The sequence below is a fragment of the Capra hircus genome, chromosome 5, assembly GCF_001704415.2.
Source record: "Capra hircus breed San Clemente chromosome 5, ASM170441v1, whole genome shotgun sequence".
NCBI classification, from domain to species: Eukaryota; Metazoa; Chordata; class Mammalia; order Artiodactyla; family Bovidae; genus Capra; species Capra hircus.
The window spans coordinates 100,403,977-100,429,479 of NC_030812.1; positions in this window are offsets into that span (position 1 = coordinate 100,403,977).

A 25,503-nucleotide genomic window follows, 5' to 3' on the forward strand; every position below is an offset into this window, starting at 1 on the left:
ACCATGTTTTGAAGATGTACATGTGCACAGTATAAAATTTAAAAGTTGCAAGACATAGCCCTGAAAAGAATCTCTACTCCACCTCTGATTGCCAGCTCACCAGTTTCTTGCCCTGGAGAAAAATACTGTTGCCTTACATTCTTTCTCAGATATACATTGTTCACAAGCAAGCATTTATGTACACGAGTGCACACACACACACATGGGCTTCCCAGATGGCTCAGTAGTAAGGAATCTGTTTGCTAAAGCAAAAGATGCAGGAAACACGGATTCATTCCCTGGGTTGGGAAGATCCCCTGGAGTAGTAAATGGCAGCCTTCTTCAGTATTCTTGCCTGGAAAATTCCATGAACAGAAGAACCTAGCAGACTACAGTCTATGGGGTTACAAAGAGTCAGACATGACTGAGCATGTACGCGCAAACACACACACACCTCAATTTGTAGCATAGTATACACACTGTTCTGAAGTGTACTTCCTACCCCCAATTAACAATATATCTTGAATTTATGTTCATATACTCATTAGAACTGCCTTATTCTTTTTAATGGCAGGAAAGAATTCTATTTTATGAATTTAGCAATTTATGTAACTGGTCTCCTATTAATGGAAGTTTAGATAATTTCCTTTCTTTTGCCTTTAAAACAATGCTGTGATGACTATATTTCTACAGATGTAATTTCTTGCTTTTTGAGTATTTGTAGTCTTCACCAATTGCTCTACATAAATCTGCAGATTTGTACTCCCTCCAGCAATGCATGAAAAGTTCATTTTTCTTTACATCTTTACCAGTGCAGTTTTTCATCAAACATTTTGATCTTTGCTAATTAGAGAGATGAAAAACAGTTTCTCATTGTGGTTTTAATTTGTATTTCTCTTATTAAGAATTATCTTTTCACATGCTTACAAGTCATTTGTATTTCCTTTACTGTGAACTGACAGTTATAGCCTATATCATTTTTTAAAAAGAGATTGGGTGATTGATCTTTTCTTAACTAATGTGTGAGAAAAAGTTCTTTATATACTGAATAAATAAACCAATTGTGTGTAATACAGGCTGAAAGTATTTTGTCTTAGTTTGTAATTTTTCTGTTTATGTCCTTTGAAATCCTTTATTCTCCATTCTAAGATTAAATTAGTTAAAGGAAAATATAAAACAACTGACCTCCAGTGAAAGGCATGATCATAGAAACACCAGAAATTAATTGGAATTGGCATTGTTGTGTCAAGAAGGATGGAAAATTAATGCATTTGCTAGAGAAACAGGGAAATGAGTGCAGTAGTTACATGTGTGAAGGCTCATCCAGGAGGTTTTATGAATCTGTAATATACAGCACTATATATTTTCACTGACAGACTTGGGGACTTAAGAAATATCTCTAGACTAAGAACAGAGTCAGTAGTGGAAAATGCTGTTGAGAGCTGAGAGCAACCTGGGAATATTCTTTGAAGACACAAAATTCTAGATAGAAGCTCACCTATGAATAATTGATTTTTTTTGAGAGTGCAAGAACTTCCCCATTGATGAGAGAAATAGAATATCAGAGAGAGACTTTCTTCCTGTGGTCTCAGAATTTTGGCTGAAACCTAAAGCTGAGAATAGTAGGTGATGAAAAGTCCTATTTTCCAAAGACAGTCCTTGGACACACCCCATAGGACTTTCTAAATGGGTCTGGGGACAGTTACCCACAGCACATATAATGAAAAATTCAAAACCAATTACAGAGGCAAATTTTTTGAGGGAATCTGCGGATGATGAGATTGCTGGCATGTTTCCCCTCCTTCAGCCCAGGCCAAGTTGGGGAGGAACTAGGACGGCCTCTGCTTGCTGGAGGTTGACACAGTCCTTCCCAGTCTGTATGGCTCAGCTCTGGAAATTTGCAGACCCAGGGCTGACTGGAGAGCAAGACAGTGCTTGTAAGAACTCGACCTAAGTGCCCTGTTGTGGATGGCATAGACACTTCCATCTGAATGTTGCCTGGAGAGGTTTGGTGGCGGGAAACTAGCTGAAATTGCCTCTCATGCCAGGGTAAGGAGGGGCAGGTGCAGTCAATGCCAGTTCAATTTCACCATTTGTTCAGTGGGTATAGGAGCACCCCAGGCCCAGAGGAAACAGAAGAAGTTAATGGGGTTTGAGTTGTCTACAAAGGGGACCCCAGGAGAAAGAGGTCCTGTGGAATGTATGGCCATGAGTGAAGAGGCCCTCCAGAGAGCATATCACCTGTATCAGGAAATGGTGCAGGGTAGAAATTCCTCAGGGGTGTGTCTAGCTGTGTGTGGGATCTCCTGAAACCCACTAGTATCTGGGGATCATATCAGTCCAGGTTCAACAAAAGAAGCAAAACCAGTAGGAAATACATTTAAAAGTATATGTATTACAAGGAATTGGTTCAGGCAATTGTGGGGCCAAGTAGGCAAGTCCAAAACTCAAAGGGCAGGCTATCAGGAAGGGCAGACTGGGGGGCACTGCTGTCCCCAGGAGCAATTTCTTCTTCGTCAGGGAAACTTGAATTCTGCTCTTAAGGCCTGTCAACTGATTGAATTGATCCCGCTTAGATTATGGTAATGTCCCTTGCTTAAAGTCAGCTGGTCATAGACCATACACACATGTGTGCCTGTGTGCTGAGTCACTTCAGTTGTGTCCAACTTTTTGCGGCTCTATGGACTATAGCCCGGCAGGCTCCTCTGTCCATGGAATTCTCCAGGCAAAAATACTGGAGTGGGTTGCCATGCCCTCCACCAGGGGATCTTCCTGACTCAGGGATCAAACTCAGGGATGTCTCCAGGATCTCCTGCATTGCCAGGGGGTTCTATAACACTAATGCCACCTGGGAAGCACACCTTCACAGCAACATCTAGACTAGTGCGATGGACTTCCCTGGCAGTCCAGTGGTTAAGATTGCGCTTCCAGTGTTGGGGGTGACGATTTAAACCCTGGTCGGGGAACCAAGATCCCACATACTGCAGGGTGCCACCCCCTCCCCCCCAAAAAACAACAAAAAAACCAGTGTTTGATTGAATGACTGGGGACTGTTGCCTAGCTGAGATGACACATCACAGGACCACCACAGGTATCAGTCACACAAAGTGATAGCTAGCTAACAGAGCACCAGTAAAAAAGACTTTGTTCTTCCAATCCCCAACTCCAGAGGCCAGAGGGCTGCCTCACTTCCCCACCGCTGGTTTGTGAAAACAAGACTCAGAAGCCAGAGGAATGTAGCCAGAAATTTTATAAGATTGAAATTTTGTTTTAAACTGAATTAAACTTTTGGTATCAATTTGTGTACTCAGACATTGAGGAATGACAGAAAGATTTTATTTGGTTTCTGCACATGTATAAACTTAGGTTTTTTTAAAAATTAAAATTCATTTTTTTTCTATCACATGACTTTGAGCAAACTCAGGGAGATAATGAAGGAAAGGCAAGCCTGGCATGCTGCAGGTCATGGGGTCACAAAGAGTTAAAGACGATTTAGAGATTGAACAGCAACCCAATCCTTTCCTTCCTTCCTTCTCTTTCCCATCCACTTTAAAAAGATGGTGTTGAGGAGTTTACTTTCAGGGCAGCAATGGAGAAGCAGACATAGAGAACAGACCTATGGACACAGGGGTGGGGGTGGGGCGCAGAGGAGAGGAAGGAGAGGATGAGATGTATGGAGAGAGTAACATGGAAATTTACAATACCACATGTGAAATAGATAGCCAATGGGAATTTGCTGTATGACTCAGGGAACTCAAGCAGGGGCTCTGTGAGAATCTAGAAGGGCGGGATGGGAGGGAGGTGGGAGGGAGGTTCAAAAGGGAGGGGACATGGGTGTACCTATGGATGATTCTTGTTGATGTGTAGCAGAAAATGGCAAAATTCTGCAAAGGAATTATCCTTAAATTAAAAAACAAACTAAAAATATAATGAACTAGCTTATCTGAACAAGTTCAGTTTACATACCCAGATTTCGGATTTTTAATAAAACAAACAAACATGTGACGATCTCTTGTGATTTTAACTGCCCTCTTGTGGTCAAAGTCGATGATTGTCCTGCTCTAAGAATTGCTAAAGTACTCTGTCCAAGGTCACTCAGAGGGTATTGAGTTAAAGACTGCTCTTTCAGGTTTTTGTCTGTTTTTATTTTTAAATGATCAATCATGGGTAGAATCTGTTATCCAATCACTTCTTGTTTCTAGAAAAATTCTCGTGTCATTTTGACTATACTCAGATCCCCAAATAGTTCATTTGTGGTGAATCATTCCCTTTGTCACCAGACATTTTCAAACAGAAATCTAGGATCATTTGATTAGTCAGCCTGCTTGTACCCTGCATTCAGGTCACTGCCAGTTATCGACCCTAGCCCTAGAATGACAGTGAGTGAATAAGAACAAAAAGCATAACATTAAGTGGCAAGGAAAGTAAAGTATCAGCAGTAACACGTGTCAGTAATGAAGAAAAGAACAAAAGAGGATAAAACAGAAACACATCATATTTTTAATAGAAAGGTGACAACTGATTACAGAAAATTAAGCTTTCCAAAAATTAAGAGAGAAAGGAGAAGATGCAGGTAGAATCAAGTGCTAATCTTGGTATCATTTTGGAATGGTTCATAGTCACATATACTATGTAATTTCACTGTATGGCACAGGGACTTTTCTGGTGGTCCACTGGTTAAGACTCTGTGCTCCCGATGCAGAGAGCCCAGGTTTGATTCCTGGCTGGGGAACTAAGATCCCACATGTCATTTGGCATGGCCAAAAGGTAAAAAAAAAAGTGCATCTAGTAGATGGCACAGAATTATCATAAAGCCCCTGATGTAGTGCTAGGTCCCCAGGCTGTTTCTGTCCTTAATAAACAAATGTCATCTAATCCCCTACCCCATTTGGAAAGACAAAAGCCATGCTATCCATTTTCCTGTCTAAGTGCCTTCTGTGTTGGGTTATCCAAGTCAGGAGATCTTAGTGTTCTCCAGAGAACACTAGATTAGAAATCAAGAGCTTTTTCACTATTTGCCTGAAATGTAGCAATGAGGTATTTGGAATGTTAGCTAGCTCTTCTGTTCTGTGCCTCCCTCCCAGGCCTAGATCCGGCATTCAATATTCCTAAAACTTACTTTCATTAGAGGGTATTTCATTTGAATCACTTTTTATATTCTGTGTCCTTTTGTATATCACGTGACTGCTGCCAATGCAGCATTTCCTAAAAGAGTGCCTCACCATTGCGACTTAGCAGCAGCAGCAGCAGCACCATTGTCTCTGAGATGGTTGCCAAGCTGACAACCATTTGGTCGGTCTTCAAGCTAACACTTTTTTGACCTGACTAGGAGTTGTCACAGGAGGATTTCAAACAACAATCAGAATTCCAGTTCCTTTTTCAAATGACTCACTGACTAAAACACTGGGAGATTAAAGCTGTTTAATGGGAAGGTCAATGGGAAAGCAGCCAAGTTCATACATGAAGAAGGAATGTTGACTGCCTGACAGCTATTGTGTAAAACGTCATGTCAGACTTGTTTCCAAAGATGGCTGCCCGTCTCCCATCGCACATGATCTTTAAAAACAAAGAAGCAAATGCCTTCATTGCGTATAGCTGATGAACCATGCACTACACCTATTTGAAGTGTATGTAATAATAAACCACAGGTTCTTTTGTCCTTGTCACTCCCCCATCAAGAACTAGAGTCCATTTTCCCTAGTCTTCATTCTGGACTGAATATTTATTGCACTCACCTTTCTTTGTCTCCTCATCATTTATTGAGTTTGTGTATAGATGTCTTGTAAGTTCAGATTTCTTTAGCAACTAGGGATTCCCTGGTGGTCCAATCGTTTGGCCTTGTGCTTTCCCTGCAGGAGCCTGAATTCAATCTGCAGTTAGGGAACTAAAATCCTGCAAGCCATGTAGCATGGCCCCCAAAACCTCACAAAGAACCCCACCCCCCAAAAAAAACCCCACCAGATTTCTTCAGGATCTATACTTGAAGAGTCGTACTTAAGGAGCTTCACCCACAAACCGTATTCACACCTGATTTTGATGCTGAGATCCTAGTGCATCCGTAATAAGGTGAGAATTTCTGGGGAGAGGCTAAAAATATTTTCTATGTGGGGGAAAAAGTGATTTTGTAATCAAATGGCAGATTTAGGAAATGTTTCCAAAGGTGGCTACAACAATTCCTTCATCTACATGGTCTTCTGTAACGTGATCTTACTACTCCTTCACGACAGAGTCTGTTTCACTTTCTCTTGAATACAAGCTGGACCCTGTGATGCTCTTGATCAATGGAATGTAATAAAAGTGATTCTATGTGACTTCTGGGGTTGTTCATTAGTAATGTTTCGGTTTCTGCTTTGTTTCTTGGGAGCACTGAATTGCCCTGTAACAGGTCCAGGAACCCTGTTGGAGAAGACACAAGGAGGAGCCCTGAGCTACATGGAGAGGGGGTAGACCCCAGCTGTCTAAGAATCCCAGTGGAGCCTTTGGAAAAGTCCAGTCCCAGGTCCTATCAGCCTGCAGTTTCATGAGAGACCCCTGGCAGGACCATCTGAAGAACCCCCTGGAGAAGCTCAGTCAATCCATGAAACTAAAATACAATAAAATTGTTGCTTTTTAAGCTTATTGAATTTTGGAGTGATTTGTTATGCAACAATACATAAATAAAGTAGAAATTATCCACTGTAGGATGTATCCCAATTTCAGAGGTGTTAAGGTGTGAAAAACGTGACCCGCCCATATGCAAGGGCACACACACACACACATGCGCGTGCACACCACACACATGCGCGTGCACACACACACACACACAATCACTACTCCCAGAATGCAATTCTGTGGACCGGTAAGGACAATCTGTGTGCTAGTTACCTTGCTTTGTTATCTTCTTACTATAAATTTCCGTGATTATTTTATTCCTCTCCTTCTCTCTTCCCTTGACTTTTAATTTGTTTGCCAAATTTTTTACAATTAATACAGCAGCAGTACTCATATTTTTTTAACCTCTGCTGCCACCCTGTGGTTATCTTTCATTACTGTACGTGAAAAGAGGGCATCTTAGGGCTTCTGCTAAGGTATCAGATCAGGCAAAGTGTAGCGGAAGCACATTAAAAAAAGAAAAGAAAAGAAAAACTGGCAGAACATCCAAGACGGTCTTTTCACTATAATGCTCAGGATCGGAGGCACGAATCTAGTATATGCTATATATGTGCCTCCAATGTATCAGTATTTATGCTTTAAAATCCTTTCAGTTTATGTCTAACCTTATGTAGTAATTCCCAATTCCTTATCTGAGTTCAAACTAAGATGCATAATTAATCACATTAATTGTTGATACTGCCTTGCCATGACTGTCAATTATGGCTTTTAATGGACTTAGGAAAAGAAGTGAATAGAAAGCTGAACCTATTGATGGTAGACCCATACATTAAAATATCTTTGTAGACTTTCATGTTGGTCAAGAACTTGTCAGACTGGTGCAAAAGAATTTTGGCTTTCTTTAAGTGGCAAAAATGAAAGAATCACTTTTAAGAAGTAGAATATATTCACAGCTCATTTTCCATGAGAATAAGAACTATTAATCTCCTTGTCACCTATGTTTACCTCTCTCACCCCTTTCTCTTGCTTGTTACTATCTCAAATTAAATCTGATTATGCTACTAAGAAGAACTAAGGAGCCTCTTGATGAAAGTGAAAGAAGAAAGTGAAAAAGTTGGCTTAAAACTCAACATTCAGAAAACTAAGAACATGGCATCTGGTCCCATCACTTCACGGCAAATAGATGGGCAAACAATGGAAACAGTGACAGATTTTATTTTTTTGGACTCCAAAATCACTGCAGATAGTGACTGAAGCTATGAAATTCAAAGATGCTTACTCCTTGGAAGAAAAGTTATGACCAAACTAGACAGCATATTAAAAAGCAAAGACATGACTTGGCCAACAAAGCTCCATCTAGTCAAAGCTATGGTTTCTAGTAGTCATGTATGGATGTGAGAGTTGGACTATGAAGAAAGCTGAGTGCCAAAAAATTGATGCTTTTGAACTTTGGTGTTGGAGAAGACTCTTAAGTGTTCCTTGGACAGTAAGGAGATCCAACCAGTTCATCCTAAAGGAAATCAGTCCTGAATATTCATTGGAAGGACTGATGCTGAAGCAGAAACTCCAATACTTTGGCCACCTGATGTGAAGAGCTGACTCATTGGAAAAGACCCTGATGCTGGGAAAGATTGAAGGAGGGGAGAAGAAGGGGATGACAGAGGATGAGATGGTTGGTTGGCATCACTGACTCAATGGACATGAGTTTGATTAGACTCCGGGAGTTGGTGATGGACAGGGAGGCCTGGCGTGCTGTGATTCATGGGGTCACAAAGAGTTGGACACGACTGAGTGACTGAACTGAACTGAACTGATGTTACTATCCTTTTCTAAAAAGTATATTTTGCTATGTCGGATCTTCGTTGCTATGCTTGGGCTTTAGTTATGGTAAGCGGGGGCTACTCTCTAGTTGAATTGTGAGGGCTTCTCATTGTGGTAGCTTTTCTTGTTGCAGAGCACAGGCTCTAGCGTGCTTGGGTTTCAGTAGTTGTGGCATGTGGGCTCAGTAGTTGCAGCTCACAGGCTCCAGAGCACAGGCTCATTAGTTGTGGCCTTCTAGCATGTGGGATCTTCCCTGACCAGGGATTGAACCGGTGTCCCATGCACTGCAAGGTGGATTCTTAACCACTGGACAACCAGGAAAGCCCTACTATTCTGTTTTTAAAAGATTTCATTGGCTTCCTATTACAGGAACATCCTTGGTAAATCAACCTCAACTGATCTGTCAAGCTTCACTTTTAATTACTCCCATGGGGCCTTCGTCTGACTCTGTTCCCCATGGACTGTATCCCACCAGGCTCCTCGGTCCATGAGATTTTCCAGGTGAGAGCACTGGACTAGGTTGCCATTTCCTTATCCAGGGTATCTTCCCCGACCCAGGGACCAAACATGCATCTCTTGGATCTCCTGCACTGGCAGGTGGATGCTTTACCACTAGAGCCATCTATGAACACTGCCTTTTGATTGAATGTTGATTCAACCTGGTCTAACTAACTCTCAATGCAGAATAAAACTGAAAGCTGCTTTCACCATCTGTCCTAGGTCTTACACATTCTAAGAGCATCAAGAATCAGAGATCAGTCAACAGGATTTTCTCTATTCCGTTCTTCCCCACCAAATGCAATGCTAGTGGTTTTCTGTTACGTAATTGTAGTGCTTCTAACACATTGCATGAAGTTGAGATTCCCTATTAAGTCCTATGTCCATTTGGTGGGGGTGGTGGCTGGGAGGATTCTACAAATCTGGGCTCTAGGCTGGTGCAGCTCTCTTGTGACCGGGGCATATAACAGAGGGATAATAGTATCTTGTATAAGAGTGCCTGTGTGCATGGCCAGATCCAGTCTGAGGGCAGAGGTACTGCTCCTTCCATTGTCGTCATTCAGACAAAGAATCTTGGATCTTGTGATATTATAAGGACTAGTAGTTCTTATAGAATACTTGTTCTTTCAGAATACTAATGGGCTTCTCTCTTAAAAAAATTTTTTTAAAAAATTTACATAATTTTGAAGGTTACTTTCCATTTATTGCTATTAAAAAATATTGGCTATATTTCCCAGGGTTGTACAACGCATCCTTGAGCCTATCTTACACCCACCTAATAGTTTGTGCCTCTCACGTCCCCATGCCTCTCTGACCCCTCCCCCTTCTCTCTCCTCACTGGTAGCCACTAGTTTGTTCTCTATGTCTGTGTCTGCTTCTTTTTTGTTATAGTCATTAGTTTGTTGTATTTTTTAGATTCCACATATATGTGTGACATTATATAGTATTTGTCTATCTCTCTCTGATTGCCATTATGTTATCTTGAATAGTCTGAAGTTCTGCTGGAATGAAGCTATTTTGAATTATTCCAAGTTTTATATTATGTTATCACATCACCGAGAATGTCATTATTTGTTCATTAGAAATATAGGGTACAGTGCAAGGCAGTAAGTGAGCCTGGAGTAAATTTGCATGAAAAGAAGAAGGAATCAATGATAGATACTCTCTAGAAATATATATTTATTGAGAGTTTAGCACACTTGTTTAGCATCTGTATTGCAGACAGCAAACAATCCTTTTAAAGAGTCCTGGTTCTGACGATTCCAGCAAAGCCTTGTCTATAGATAATGGGCTTCAAATATTTCCTAGTTCTGCGTCTGTAAAGGGAAAAAGTAAACAGGATGATTTAGGGCTTGACAGGTGTGAATGCACTTCTAATTGGATATGAATGACAGGTCTTGATAAAGGAAGCCAAACTGGCTGTGACTGAGATTGGGATTCATCAAATATCCACTGTATAAAAAATACAGACTCTTCTGGTAAAGAAATTAGAAAGAAATCTTTCAGAGAGTTAGCACTCTTCTCCCCTAGTGTATCCTTCTGTTTTATTATGTGGCATGAGGAATCTGAGATCAAGTGAAAAAAGATATAGATGATTCTGTATTTAGGAGGACTGGCTTTCAGAACAAAATAAAGACGACACTTGGAACACAGACTGCTTACCCGTGTTACAGGGAGTTCTGTACTCAGCAAAAGCTGGTTCATCTGAAAGACACGATGGGGGAAAAGCTTGATAAACGGGAGCTTCAGTGGGACAGGTTTTCATGGAAAGGTTTTCACAGATCAGAACTGCACACTTGACTGAAGCAGGAATTGTATCATTGCAGAAGTACCAGCTAATTGGGGAAATAGACAAAAATGTCGAGGGATTTCCTCTCTTGATATCATTGAAGGGATCCCCTTCTCTGGGGGAAAAGTGAAGGGCTGCCCACACTGCAGTTGTTCAAACAAAGTACAGGATGCGGCTAAATGTGGCATGAGTCCTGTCAGTTCTGCTTTGATATTTGCTTCTTTCTCCCTTCATGATATTTTCTCATCCTTCTTTCGAAGTCTGCAACATTCAGCAAGTTCCTCTCCACTAATCAGAATAGTACTCACCTCTATCTTCCAACTAAATTTTTATTTTTTTATTCTTTTTTTTTAATGCTGGAGAAATATCTGAAAGTATATTTATTTCAGATCACCAGCATTATATCATTAGTTTTAAAAAATGTTTTCTTTCTTTTTTTTTTTTTACTTTACAATATTGTATTGATTCTGCCACACATCAACATGAATCCGCCATGGGCATATACGTGTTCCCCATCCTGAGCCCCCCTCCCACCTCCCTCCCCGTACCATCCCTCCGAGTCAGCCAAGTGCACCAGCCCCGAGCATCCTGTATCGAACCTGGACTGGTGATTCGTTTCTTATATGATATTATACATGTTTCAGCGCCATCCCCCCAAGTCGTCCCACCCTCTCCCTCTCCCATAGAGTCCAAAAGACTGTTCTTTACATCTGTGTCTCTTTTGCTGTCTTGCATACAGGGTTATCGTTACCATATTTCCAAAGTCCATATATATGCGTTAGTATACTGTATTGGTGATTTTCTTTCTAGATTACTTCACTCTGTATAATAGCCTCCAGTTTCATCCACCTCATTAGAACTGACTCAAATGTATTCTTTTTAATGGCTGAGTAATACTCCATTGTGTATATGTACCACAGCTTTCTTATCCATTCATCTGCTGATGGACATCTAGGTTGTTTCCATGTCCTGGCTATTATAAACAGTGCTGCGATGAACACTGGGGTACACATGTCTATTTCAATTCTGGTTTCTTTGGTGTGTATGCCCAGCAGTGGGATTGTTGGGTCATAATGCAGTTCTATTTCCAGTTTTTTAAGGAATCTCCACACTGTTCTCCATAGTGGCTGTACTAGTTTACTAGTTTGCATTCCCACCAACAGTGTAAGAGGATTCCCTTTTCTCCACACCCTCTCCAGCATTTATTGCTTGTAGACTTGTAGATAGCAGCCATTCTGACTGGCATGAAATGGTACCTCACTGTGGTTTTGATTTGCATTTCTCTGATAATGAGTGATGTTGAGCATCTTTTCATGTGTTTGTTAGCCATCTGTATGTCTTCTTTGGAGAAATGTCTGTTTAGTTCTTTGGCCCATTTTTTGATTGGGTCGTTTATTTTTCTGGAATCAAGCTGCAGGAGTTGCTTGTATATTTTTGAGATTAGTTGTTTGTCACTTGCTTCATTTGCTATTATTTTCTCCCATTCTTAAGGCTGTCTTTCCACCTTGCTTATAGTTTCCTTAGTTGTGCAGAAGCTTATAATTTTAATTAGGCCCCATTTGTTTATTTTTGCTCTTATTTCCAATATTCTGGGAGGTGGGTCATAGAGGATCCTGCTATGATTTATGTCAGAGAGTGTTTTGCCTATGTTCTCCACTAGGAGTTTTATAGTTTCTGGTCTTACATTTAGATCTTTAATCCATTTTGAGTTTATTTTTGTGTATGGTGTTAGAAAGTGTTCTAGTTTCATTCTTTTACAAGTGGTTGACCAGTTTTCCCAGCACCACTTGTTAAGGAGATTGTCTTTTCTCCATTGTATATTCTTGCCTCCTTTGTCAAAGATAAGGTGTCCATAGGTGCGTGGATTTATCTCTGGGCTTTCTATTTTGTTCCATCGATCTATATTTCTGTCTTTGTGCCAGTACCATACTGTCTTGATGACTGGCTTTGTAGTAGAGCCTGAAGTCAGGCAGGTTGATTCCTCCAGTTCCATTCTTCTTTCTCAAGAGTGCTTTGCCATGCAAATTGTGAAATTATTTGTTCTAGATCTGTGAAAAATACTGTTGGTAGCTTGATAGGGATTGCATTAAATCTATAGATTGCTTTGGCTAGTGTACTCATTTTTACTATATTGATTCTTCCAATCCATGAACATGGTATATTTCTCCATCTATTAGTGTCCTCTTTGATAACTTTCACCAGTGTTTTATAGTTTTCTAAATATAGGTCTTTTGTTTCTTTAGGTAGATATATTCCGAAGTATTTTATTCTTTTCGTTGCAATGGTGAATGGAATTGTTTCCTTAATTTCTCTTCCTATTTTCTCATTATTAGTGTATAGGAATGCAAGGGATTTCTGTGTGTTGATTTTATATCCTGCAACTTTACTGTATTTGTTGATTAGCTCTAGTAATTTTCTGGTGGAGTCTTTAGGGTTTTCTATGTAGAGGATCATGTCATCTGCAAACAGCGAGAGTTTTACTTCTTTTCCAATTTGGATTCGTTTTATTTATTTTTATGCTCTGATTGCTGTGGCCCAAACTTCCAAAACTATGTTAAACAGTAGTGGTGAAAGTGGGCACCCTTGTCTTGTTCCTGACTTTAGGGGAAATGCTTTCAATTTTTCACCACTGAGGATAATATTTGCTGTGGGTTTGTCATATATAGCTTTTATTATGTTGAGGTATGTTCCTTCTATTCCTGCTTTCTGGAGTGCTTTTATCATAAATGGATGTTGAATTTTGTCAAAGGCTTTCTTTGCATCTATTGAGATAATCGTATGGCTTTTATTTTTCAATTTGTTAATGTGGTGAATTACATTGATTGATTTGCAGATATTGAAGAATCCTTGCACCCCTGGGATAAAGCCCACTTGGTCATGGTGTATGATCATTTTAATGTGTTGTTGGATTCTCATTGCTAGAATTTTGTTAAGGATTTTTGCATCTATGTTCATCAGTGATATTGGCCTGCAGTTTTCTTTTTTTGTGTGGCATCTTTGTCAGGTTTTGGTATTAGAGTGATGGTGGCCTCATAGAATGAGTTTGGAAGTTTACCTTCCTCTGCAATTTTCTGGAAGAGTTTCAGTAGGATAGGTGTTAGCTCTTCTCTAAATTTTTAATAGAATTCAGCTGTGAAGCCATCTGGACCTGGGCTTTTGTTTGCTGGAAGATTTCTGATTACAGTTTCAATTTCTGTGCTTGTGATAGGTCTGTTAAGATTTTCTATTTCTTCCTGGTTCAGTTTTGGAAAGTTGTACTTTTCTAAGAATTTGTCCATTTCTTCCACGTTGTCCATTTTATTGGCATATAATTGCTGATAGTAGTCTCTTATGATCCTTTGTATTTCTGTGTTGTCTGTTGTGATCTCTCCATTTTCATTTCTAATTTTATTGATTTTATTTTTCTCCCTTTGTTTCTTGATGAGTCTGGCTAATGGTTTGTCAATTTTATTTATCCTTTCAAAGAACCAGCTTTTGGTTTTGTTGATTTTTGCTATGGTCTCATTTGTTTCTTTTGCGTTTATTTCTGCCCTAATTTTTAAGATTTCTTTCCTTCTACTAATCCTGAGGTTCTTCATTTCTTCCTTTTCTAGTTGCTTTAGGTGTCGAGTTAGGTTATTTATTTGACTTTTTTCTTGTTTCTTGAGGTATGCCTGTAGTGCTATGAACTTTCCCCTTAGCACTGCTTTTACAGTGTCCCACAGGTTTTGGGTTGTTGTGCTTTCATTTTCATTCGTTTCTATCATATTTTGATTTCTTCTGTGTTTTGTTGGTTATTCAGAAGCGCGTTGTTCAGCCTCCATATGTTGCAATTTTTAATAGTTTTTCTCCTATAATTGAGATCTAATGTTACTGCATTGTGGTCAGAAAAGATACTTGGAATGATTTCAATTTTTTTTGAATTTACCAAGGCTAGACTATGACCCAGGATGTGATCTATCCTGGAGAAGGTTCCATGTGCACTTGAGAAAAAGGTGAAATTCATTGTTTTGGGGTGAAATGTCCTATAGATATCAACTAGGTCTAACTGGTCTGTTGTATCATTTAAAGTTTTGTTTCCTTGTTAATTTTCTGTTTAGTTGATCTATCCATAGGTGCGAATGGGGTACTAAAGTCTCCGACTATTATTGTGTTATTGTTAATTTCCCCTTTCATACTTGTTAGCATTTGTTTTACATATTGCTGTGCTCCTATGTTGGGTGCATACATATTTATAATTGTTATATCTTCTTCTTGGATTGATCCTTTGATCATTATGTAGTGGCCTTCTTTATCTCTTTTCACAGCCTTTGTTTTAAAGTCTATTTTATCTGATATGAATATTACTACTCTTGCTTTCTTTTGGTCTCTATTTGCATGGAATATCTTTTTCCAGCCCTTCACTTTCAGTCTGTATGTGTCCCTTGTTTTGAGGTGGGTCTCTTGTAGACAACATATATAGGGGTCTTGTTTCTGTATTCATTCAGCCAGTCTTTGTCTTTTGGTTGGGGCATTCAACCCATTTATGTTTAAGGTAATTATTGATAAGTATGATCTGGTTGCCATTTACTTTATTGTTTTGGATTTGAGTTTATACACCCTTTTTGCATTTTCTGTCTAGAGAATATCCTTTAGCATTTGTTGGAGAGCTGGTTTGGTGGTGCTGAGTTATCTCAGCTTCTGTTTGTCCATGAAGCTTTTGATTTCTTCTTCATATCTGAATGAGATCTTTGCTGGGTACAGTAATCTGGGCTGTAGGTTATTGTCTTTCATCACTTTAAGTATGTCTTGCCATTCCCTCCTGGCCTGAAGAGTTTCTATTGAAAGATCAGCTGTTATCCTTATGGGAATCCCCTTGTGTGTTATTTGTTGTTTTTCCCTTGCTGCTTTTAATATTTGTTCTTTGTGTTTGATCTTTGTTAATTTGATTAATATGTGTCTTGGGGTATTTTGCCTTGGGTTTATCCTGTCTGGGACTCTCTGGGTTTGTTGGACTTGGGTAATTATTTCCTTCCCCATTTTAGGGAAGTTTTAAACTATTACCTCCTCAAGTATTTTCTCATGGTCTTTCTTTTTGTCTTCTTCTTCTGGGACTCCTATGATTCGAATGTTGGGGCATTTAATATTGTCCTGGAGGTCTCTGAGATTGTCCTAATTTCTTTTAATTCATTTTTTCCCCTCTCTGATTCACTTATTTCTACTATTCTATCTTCTATTTCACTATTCCTATTTTCTGCCTCCATTATTCTACTATTTGTTGCCTCCAGAGTGTTTTTGATCTCATTTATTTCATTATTCATTATATATTGACTCTTTTTTTATTTCTTCTAGGTCCTTGTTAAACCTTTCTTGCATCTTCTCAATCCTTGTCTCCAGGCTATTTATCTGTGATTCCATTTTTATTTCAAGATTTTGGATCATTTTCACTATCGTTATTCAGAATTCTTTCTCAGGTAGATTCCCCATCTCTTCCTCTTTTGTTTGATTTGGTGGGAATTTATCCTGTTCCTTTACCTGCTGGGTATTCCACAGTCTCTTCATCTTGTTTATATTGCTGTGTTTGGGATGGCCTTTCTATATTCTGGCAGTTTGTGGAGTTCTGTTTATTGTGGAGTTTCCTCACTGTGGGTGGGGTTGTATGGGTGGCTTGTCAAGTTTTCCTGGTTAGGGAAGCTTGTGTCAGTGTTCTGGTGGGTGGAGCTGGGTTTCTTCTCTCTAGAGTGCAATGAAGTGTTCAGTAATGAGTTATAAGATGTCAGTGGGTTTGGAGTAACTTTGGGCAGCCTGTATATTGAAGCTCAGGGCTGTGTTCTTGTGTTGCTGGATAATTTGCATGGTATGTCTTGCTCTGGAACTTGTTGGCTCTTGGGTTGTGCTTGGTTTCAGTGTAGGTATGTAGGTGTTTAAAAGACACTCCTTGGAAGAAAAGTTATGACCAACCTAGATAGCATATTCAAAAGCAGAGACATTACTTTGCCAACTAAGGTCCATCTAGTCGAGGCTATGGTTTTTCCTGTGGTCATGTATGGATGTGAGAGTTGGACTGTGAAGAAGACTGAGTGCCTAAGAGTTGATGCTTTTGAACTGTGGTGTTGGAGAAGACTCTTGAGAGTCCCTTGGACTGCAAGGAGATGCAACCAGTCCATTCTGAAGGAGATCAGCCCTGGGATTTCTTTGGAAGGAATGATGCTAAAGCTGAAACTGTAGTACTTTGGCCACCTCATGCAAAGAGTTGACTCATTGGAAAAGACTCTGATGCTGAGAGGGATTGGGGGCAGGAGATGAGAAGATGATGAGAAGACAGAAGATGAGATGGCTGGATGGCATCACTGACTCGATGGACATGAGTCTGAGTGAACTCCAGGAGTTGGTGATGAACAGGGAGGCCTGGCGTGCTGCGATTTATGGGGTTGCAAAGAGTCAGACACGACTGAGTGACTGAACTGAACTGAACTGAACTGAATTGGTGGAGGTGTTTGATGAGCTCCTGTTGATTAACGTTTCCTAGAGTCAGGAGTTCTCTGGTGCTTTCAGAATTTGGACTTAAGTCTCCTGCTACTGGTTTTCAGTCTTATTTTTACAGTAGTCTCAATACTTCTCCAGCTATACAGCACCGTTGATAAAACATCTAGGTTTAAGATGAAAAGTTTCTCCATAGTTAGGGACACCCAGGGAGGTTCACAATTACATGGAGAATAGAGGGAGGAGGGAGTTAGAGGTGACCTGAATGAGATGAGGTGGCATCAAAAGAGGAGACAGCAAGCTAGCCGGTAATCACTTCCTTATGTGCACTCCACAGTCTGGACTGCTCAGAGATGTTCACGGAGTTATACAGAGAAGAGAAGAGGGAGGAAGCCGACAGAGGTGGCCAGGAGGATAAAGGGGAGAATCAAAAGGAGAGAGACAGATCCATCCAGTAATCAGTTCCCTAAGTGTTCTCCACCATCTGGAACACACAAAGAGATTCACAGAATTGGGTAGAGAAGAGAAGGGGGGAGGAGACAGAGGTGACCTGGTGGAGAAAAAGAAGAGTCCAAAGGGGGAGAGAGAAGTCAAGCCAGTAATCTTGCTCCCAAGTAAAAATGAGTACTGATAATTGGGTTCTTAAAGGTACAAAATTGACAACAAATACTAAAAAGCAAAGATTAAAAATCTAGAGTAGAGGTTGGATTTTCAAAAATACAATATTAAAGAAAAGAAGGAAAAAAAAGTCACAAAAATTATAACCAAAAAATATATATGAAGTTTGCTTAAAAAATAGGGTCTCTTTTTTTTTGCAAAGTAATAGTAGGTTATAAAAATGAAAATTAAAGGAGTAATAGAGGACTTAAAAATTAAAAAAATTAAAAAAAGAATGATAGTAAAAATATATCTAGGACTTTCTCTGGTATTGTTGTAGGCAGTGTGGGGTCAGGTCATTTTTGGATAGTTCCTTGGTCTGGCTTATATTTCTCAAGATCTATAGGCCCCTTCTTATGTAGTTGGTACTAACGACAGGGTTTTAATCTATTTCACCTGTCACTTCCAAGGTGGTTCCCTCTGTTTTAGCTTCTTCTGTTTGCTGGTCTCTTCAGTGTCTGGTTTCTGTCCTGACACAAGGGGGCGGTGGTGGACACTTTTTTAGGCTCACTTGTTCAGTTGCGCTGTGGGGAGGGAGGGACGCTGCAAACAAATAACACTGGCATGTGCTCGCAGTGTCTCGGGCACACTGGGCCTGCCCCCGCTCACGGCGCGTGTACCCTCCCTGCCCACACTGCTCAGGCTCTAGGTTGCTCTGTGGGGAACCGTCCGAGGCTGGCCCTGGGCTGCATGCACCTCCTAGGTCTAAGCCGCCCAGGTTCAGGCACTCAGGCAGTCCTCAGAGGCGCAGACTCGGTTGGACCCGCGTTTGTGCCTTTCCCAGATCCGAGCAGCTCTGGTGATGAGGTGTTTGGTGAGTGTGGTCGCTGCGACTTATCGCCTCTCTCGTCCCTGCCACTCGGTTTTCTGGGTGTACAACAGGTGCCCCTTCTCAGGCGGATGTTGACCGTCCAGAACCCCAAGGAGTCTTAGTTAGCAAAGTAGCCTGCTTGCAGTTTGGTAGATAATGTCTCTCTGGGGCTGCGATTGCCCCCTTCTGGCTCTGGCTGCCTGTCACCAGAGGGGGATGGTCTGCAGTGGGCTAGCTCTGTTCAGTCCTCTGTTTTGTGAGCAGGCCTGGCGGTGTCTTAGGGTAGGGCTTTTCGCATGGTAGTTATCTCACAGTCTGGTTTGCTAGCCCAAGTTAGTTCCCTCAGATTGCCCTCGGGGCATTCAGGCCCAGTCCTTACTCTAAGCAATGCAGCCCGCTACTCCCTGCCCAGCCCCCGCTTGCTAGTGGTGGGTGCAGGCATCTGCGCTGCTTCTCTACTGGGAGAGTTACTGTTGGGCACGTAATCTGTGGGTTTTAATTTTTTATTTATTTTTCCTACCGATTATGTTGCCCTTTGTGGTTCCAAGGCTCAACACAGACTCAGCAGTGAGAGTGTTTCTTGGTGTTTGGAAACTTCTCTCTTTGTAAGACTCCTTTCCCAGGATGGAACTCTGTCCCTACCTCTTTTGTCTCTTTTTTTGTCTTTTATATTTTTTCCTACCTCCTTTTGAAGACACTGGGCTGCTTTTCTGGGTGCCTGATGTCCTCTGCTGGCATTCAGAAGTTGTTTTGTGGAATTTACTCAGCGTTTAAATGTTCTTTTGATAAATTTGTGGGGGAGAAAGTAGTCTCCCCATCCTTCCTCCACCATTTTAGGACTGTCCCTCTATTTTCTTTTATTCTTAAATTTTTATTTAAAAAATTTTTGCAATACCACATGGCAGGCAGGATCTTAGGTCCAAGAGCAGGAATAGAACCCAAGCCCCCTTCAGTGGAAGTGTAGTCTTAACCACTGGACTGCCAGGGAAGTCCCCCACTTTTTTTTTTTTTTTGGATTGGTCTTCATTGACCATTCAAGGTTGTTCTCTTCCTATCTCTAATTTTCTCCTATAAATACCTGTATAATTCTCCCACCTTTTATTAATTACTTTGCATTATTCAAGTATCTTTTAAAGAAGATTTATATATCTCCTTATCTGTAAACATTTCTTCATAAAATTCTTAGTCTGTTGGAAATCATTGCATGATTGGCAGACTTATGTTGTAGCTAGTTTTTATAGTAGTTTTATAGGCCAAGGTAGCAGGAATAAGGTAATAGAATATGTCAAAACCAAGAATTACCTATATATGTCTGTCACACTCTAATTCCTTTATTATGGATTGAGGTAACTTAGGGTCCTTGCTGTTGTTGTTTAGTCGCTAAGTTGTGTCTGACTCTTTGCAACCCTATGGACTGTAGCCCAGCAGGCTCCTCTGTCCATGGATAATACCAGACAAGAGTACTGGAGCAGGTTGTCACTTCCTTCTCTAACTTAGGGTCTTAGTCCTCTGTTACTCACCAGTCTTATAGTAATCGTAGACTTTCATGATAGCAGGTTGCAGGTTTCCTACAGGGATGTCTTGTAGAACACAGAAGGAAAAGCTCAGTGTCTGATTGGTACCTGAAAAAAGACAGGGAGGATAATCCAGAATCAAGGAGTCCTCACCTCTTTTTCTTTAGCTACATTCAGTCTTCATCCTTTGAGGAACAGTCCTGTTGGTGGTGGTGTTTAATCTCAAGGCAGCTGTGCTCCCTCACTGCTCTTGTAGGAGGACGGTGATGAAGATTTTAGAGTAGGAACCCGAGGAGTTAGAGAAGAGATCCTTAGAGTAATGAAACTTTGCCTGACTTTTAAACAATTGAAACAATTCAGGGACTTCCCTGGTGGTCTGACAGCTAAGATTCCACACTCTCAATGCAGGGTGCCCACGTTCCATTCCTGACCAGGGACCTAGATCCCACACACTGCAACTGAGTTTGCATGCTGCAACTAAAGATTCTGCATGCTGCAAGGAAGATGGAAGATCCTGAGTGCTGCAACTAAGACATGGTTCGGTTCAGTTCAGTCGATCAGTCGTGTGCGACTCTGCGACCCCATGAATCGCAGCACGCAAGGCCTCCCTGTTCATCACCAACTCCTGGAGTTCACTCAGACTCATGTCCATCGAGTCAGTGATGCCATCCAGCCATCTCATCCTTGGTCGTCCCCTTCTCCTCCTGCCCCCAATCCCTCCCAGCATCAGAGTCTTTTCCAATCAGTCATCTATTCACATGAGGTGACCAAAGTACTGGAGTTTCAGCTTTAGCATCATTCCTTCCAAACAAATCTCAGGGCTGATCTCCTTCAGAATGGACTGGTTGGATCTCCTTGCAGTCCAAGGGACTCTCAAGAGTCTTCTCCAACACCACAGTTCAGAAGCATCAATTCTTCGGTGCTCAGCCTTCTTCACAGTCCACTCACATCCATACATGACCACAGGAAAAACCATAGCCTTGACTAGACGGACCTTAGTTGGCAAAGTAATGTCTCTGCTTTTGAATATACTATCTAGGATGGTCATAACTTTTCTTCCAAGGAGTAAGCGTCTTTTAATTTCATAGCTACAGTCACCATCTGCAGTGATTTTGGAGCCCAAAAAAATAAAGTCTGACACTGTTTCCACTGTTTCCCCATCTATTTCCCATGAACTGATGGGAACGGATGCCATGATCTTCGTTTTCTGAATGTTGAGCTTTAGGCCAGCTTTTTCACTCTCCACTTTCACTTTCATCAAGAGGGTTTTTAGTTCCTCTTCACTTTCTGCCATAAGGGTGACGTCATCTGCATATCTGAGGTTATTGATATTTCTCCTGGCAATCTTGATTCCAGCTTGTGTTTCTTCCAGTCCAGCGTTTCTCATGATGTACTCTGCATAGAAGTTAAATAAGCAGAGTGACAATATACAGCCTTGACGTACTCCTTTCCTGATTTGGAACCAGTCTGTTGTTCCATGCCCAGTTCTAACAGTTTTTTTCTGACCTGCATACAGATTTCTCAAGAGGCAGGTCAGGTGGTCTGGTATTCCCATCTCTTTCAGAATTTTCCACAGTTTCTTGTGATCCACACAGTCAAAGGCTTTGGCATAGTCAATAAAGCAGAAATAGATGTTTTTCTGGAACTCTCTTGCTTTTTCCATGATCCAGTGGATGTTGGCAACTTGATCTCTGCTTCCTCTGCCTTTTCTAAAACCAGCTTCAACATCAGGAAGTTCACAGTTCACGTATTGCTGAAGCCTGGCTTCGAGAATTTTAAGCATTACTTTACTAGCATGTGAGATGAGTGCAATTGTGCAGTAGTTGGAGCATTCTTTGGCATTGTCTTTCTTTGGGATTGGAATGAAAACTGACATTTTGCAGTCCTGCGGCCACTGCTGAGTTTTCCAAATTTGCTGGCATATTGAGTGCAACGCTTTCACAACATCATCTTTCAGAATTTGAAACAACTCAACTGGAATTGCATCACCTCCACTAGCTTTGTTCGTAGCGATGCTTTCTAAGGCCCACTTGACTTCACATTCCAGGATGTCTGGCTCTAGGTGAGTGATCACATCATCATGATTATCTGGGTCGTGAAGATCTTTTTTGTACAGTTCTTCTGTGTATTCTTGCCACTTCTTCTTAATATCTTCTGTTTCTGTTAGGTCCAGACCATTTCTGTCCTTGATCGAGTTCATCTTTGCATGAAATGTTCCCTTGGTATCTCTAATTTTCTTGAAGAGATCTCTAGTCTTTCCCATTCTGTTGCTTACCTCTATTTCTTTGCATTGATCACTGAAGAAGGCTTTCTTGTCTCTTCTTGCTATTCTCTGGAACTCTGCATTCAGATGCCTATATCTTTCCTTTTCTCCTTTGTTTTTTGCCTCTCTTCTTTTCACAGCTATTTGTAAGCCCTCCCCAGACAACCATTTTGCTTTTTTGCATTTTTTTTCCATGGGGATGGTCTTGATCCCTGTCTCCTGTACAATGTCATGAACCTCAGTCCATAGTTCATCAGGCACTCTATCTATCAGATCTAGGCCCTTAAATCTATTTCTCAGTTCCACTGTATAATCATAAAGGATTTGATTTAGGTCATACCTGAATGATCTAGCGGTTTTCCCTAGTTTCTTCAATTTAAGTCTGAATTTGGCAATAAGGAGTTCATGATCTGAGCCACAGTCAGCTCCTGGTCTTGTTTTTTTTTTTTTTTTTTTGCCAGTATAGAGCTTCTCCATCTTTGGCTGCAAAGAATATAATCAATCTGATTTTGGTGTTGACCATCTGGTGATGTCCATGTGTAGAGTCTTCTCTTGTGTTGTTGGAAGAGGGTGTTTGCTATGACCAGGGCATTTTCTTGGCAAGACTCTATTAGTCTTTGCCCTGCTTCATTTCACATTCCAAGGCCAAATTTGCCTGTTACTCCAGGTGTTTCTTGTGTTCTTACTTTAGCATTCCAGTCCCCTATAATGAAAAGGACATCTTTTTTGGGTGTAGTTCTAAAAGGTCTTGTAGGTCTTCATAAAACTATTCAACTTCAGCTTCTTCAGCGTTACTGGTTGGGGCATAGACTTGGATAACTGTGATACTGAATGGTTTGCCTTGGAGATGAACAGAGATCATGCTGTCATTTTTGAGATTGCATCCAAGTACTGCATTTCGGACTCTTTTGTTGACCATGATGGCTACAGCCAAATAAATAAATATTTAGAAAAAAATGGTCCATGTTTCTCCATAATGTCCAATATATGGTTCTGCTCGGAGTGAGAGAGAATTTTTTCTTTTTAATTAAAAAAATTCTTTTCTTGGCTATGCCATTCAGAGTACGGGATCTTAGTTCCCTGATCAGGACAAACCCACATCATCTCATTGGAAGCTCAGAATCCTAACCACTGGACTGCCAGGAAGTACCCAGAAATTCTTTTTACTGGTCGACTGACTCTATCCATATTAGTATTTATAAATATTTAGAAAATATTTTTCAAAGTATAAACATTCACGTACAAAATCAGAGTGGTTTCTTGTGTTGCTAATGAAATTGATTACATTATGATGAAAGTAACTATGATTAACACTTCTGGACTGACAACATATCTCTCTGTCTATATCTATCTATGTATGTATCTATCTACGTACCTATCTATCTATTTACCAATATCTAATTTTTGGTATATATTTATGTTAAAGTGAGGTTGACATAATCATTGGCCAACTCCTGGGAACACTTCCTACTCTTGATCAGCAACTTTCAACTAAGCTTCTAGATGATCGAGCCTGTTTGAGGAAAAGTGTGTCTAGAACTCACAGAGATTTACATTCGACAGCTGAGTAAACATGTGACTTTGGTAAGTTTCTTCATTTATAAAATAGAAATAGTAAAACCTATCTTCCTAGAATTGTTATGGAGACTGAATGTCTACCTGAAGCAGACAGAAATACTCATATTCCCACTTTAGTACAAGTCCACATTCTCTGAAATGCTCATATTCCCCCACCCCCCATGCTTTTGACACTCCAAATTCCAGGGAAGACTGCAGTGAGGAAAGAGACTTTATAATATTATCTAATGGAACTGAAAGAATGTGCTTTTCAAGGAGGCTTCCATTATCGCTTTTCTCATATCAGGTACCTCCCAGGTGAAGAGACCCAAGTAAGAGGAATGTCCACCTACCTGTGTCTAGCAAGGCTGCAGGGCTCTTACCTGTTCCACGTAAATCAGGGCATTGTTGTTGCTCACTTCTATCCTGCTCACGTGGTGCGAGTTATCAAGGCTGAGGCAAATGAGAGAAATCACCAGTGTTCCTGAATAAATGAAGCCCTTGGGGTACTACTGGCTTCCCTGATAGCTCAGTTGGTAAAGAATCTGTTTGCAATGCAGGAGCCCCCAGTTCAATTCCTGGGTCTGGAAGATCCACTGGAGAAGGGATAGGCTACCCACTCCAGTATTCTTGGCTTCCCTTGTGGCTCAACTAGTAAAGAATCTGCTTGCAATGCAGTATACCTGGGTTCGATCCCTGAGTTGGGAAGATCCCCTGGAAAAGGGAAAATCTACCCGCTCCAGTATTCTGTCCTGGAGAATTCCATGGACTGTATAGTCAGACACAACTGAGCGACTTTCACTTTGGGGTACTAAAGGACAAGCAGACTGTGTGAAGTCTATACAAAGAAGAAGCTGGTATTAAATTCCTTGAGATGGGATTTGCAGATGCTTATCCAGTAGAATGGAAACATATATGGGAAATTGTGACTACCAATATATCAGGAGCAAGATTGAGTCTTTATATGACTCCGTAATAGATATCTTTGGCTTTGGTTTGAAGGTAAGGGAGAAGTATTCTCAAATTGGGTAGCTGTTCATCTGAGATTATGTATGAAGGTGTCTTTTTATTTCTAAAGTTGCGTCTAATAATAGTTTACATTTATTCAAACACAGCTCTGAGCATTCATCATGGCTTTATCTTGTTCAGTCCTCCTCACAACTCTATGAGGCAGACACTTGTTATCCCCATTTTACAGAAGAGAAGACTGAGGCACAGCAAAGTGAAGTGTCTTGCCCAAAGTCACACAGTAAATAATCAAATGAGGACTTGAGCCCAGGAAGTCTGGCCCCAGAGTTTATGTTCTTAGCTGCTAGGGTGCTCTGCTTTCTGCATGAAAAATTTACTCCTGGGTGTGGAGCTGAAGGTATCTTTATTTATTCTAACACTGATCTCAGCTTTTTCTGAATTCCCACAGTATTTAAAAGCTATACCAATCATTTGGTACTTAATTATATCTTGCCCTGAAATATTGATGGTTCCAGTTACCCATTTCTAAATATTCTTAAGTAGAATGTAGGCCCAATTAATTCAGACATCTGCTGGGAGCCAGTGTGAGGAACTCTGCCCTTGGCAAAGGTCA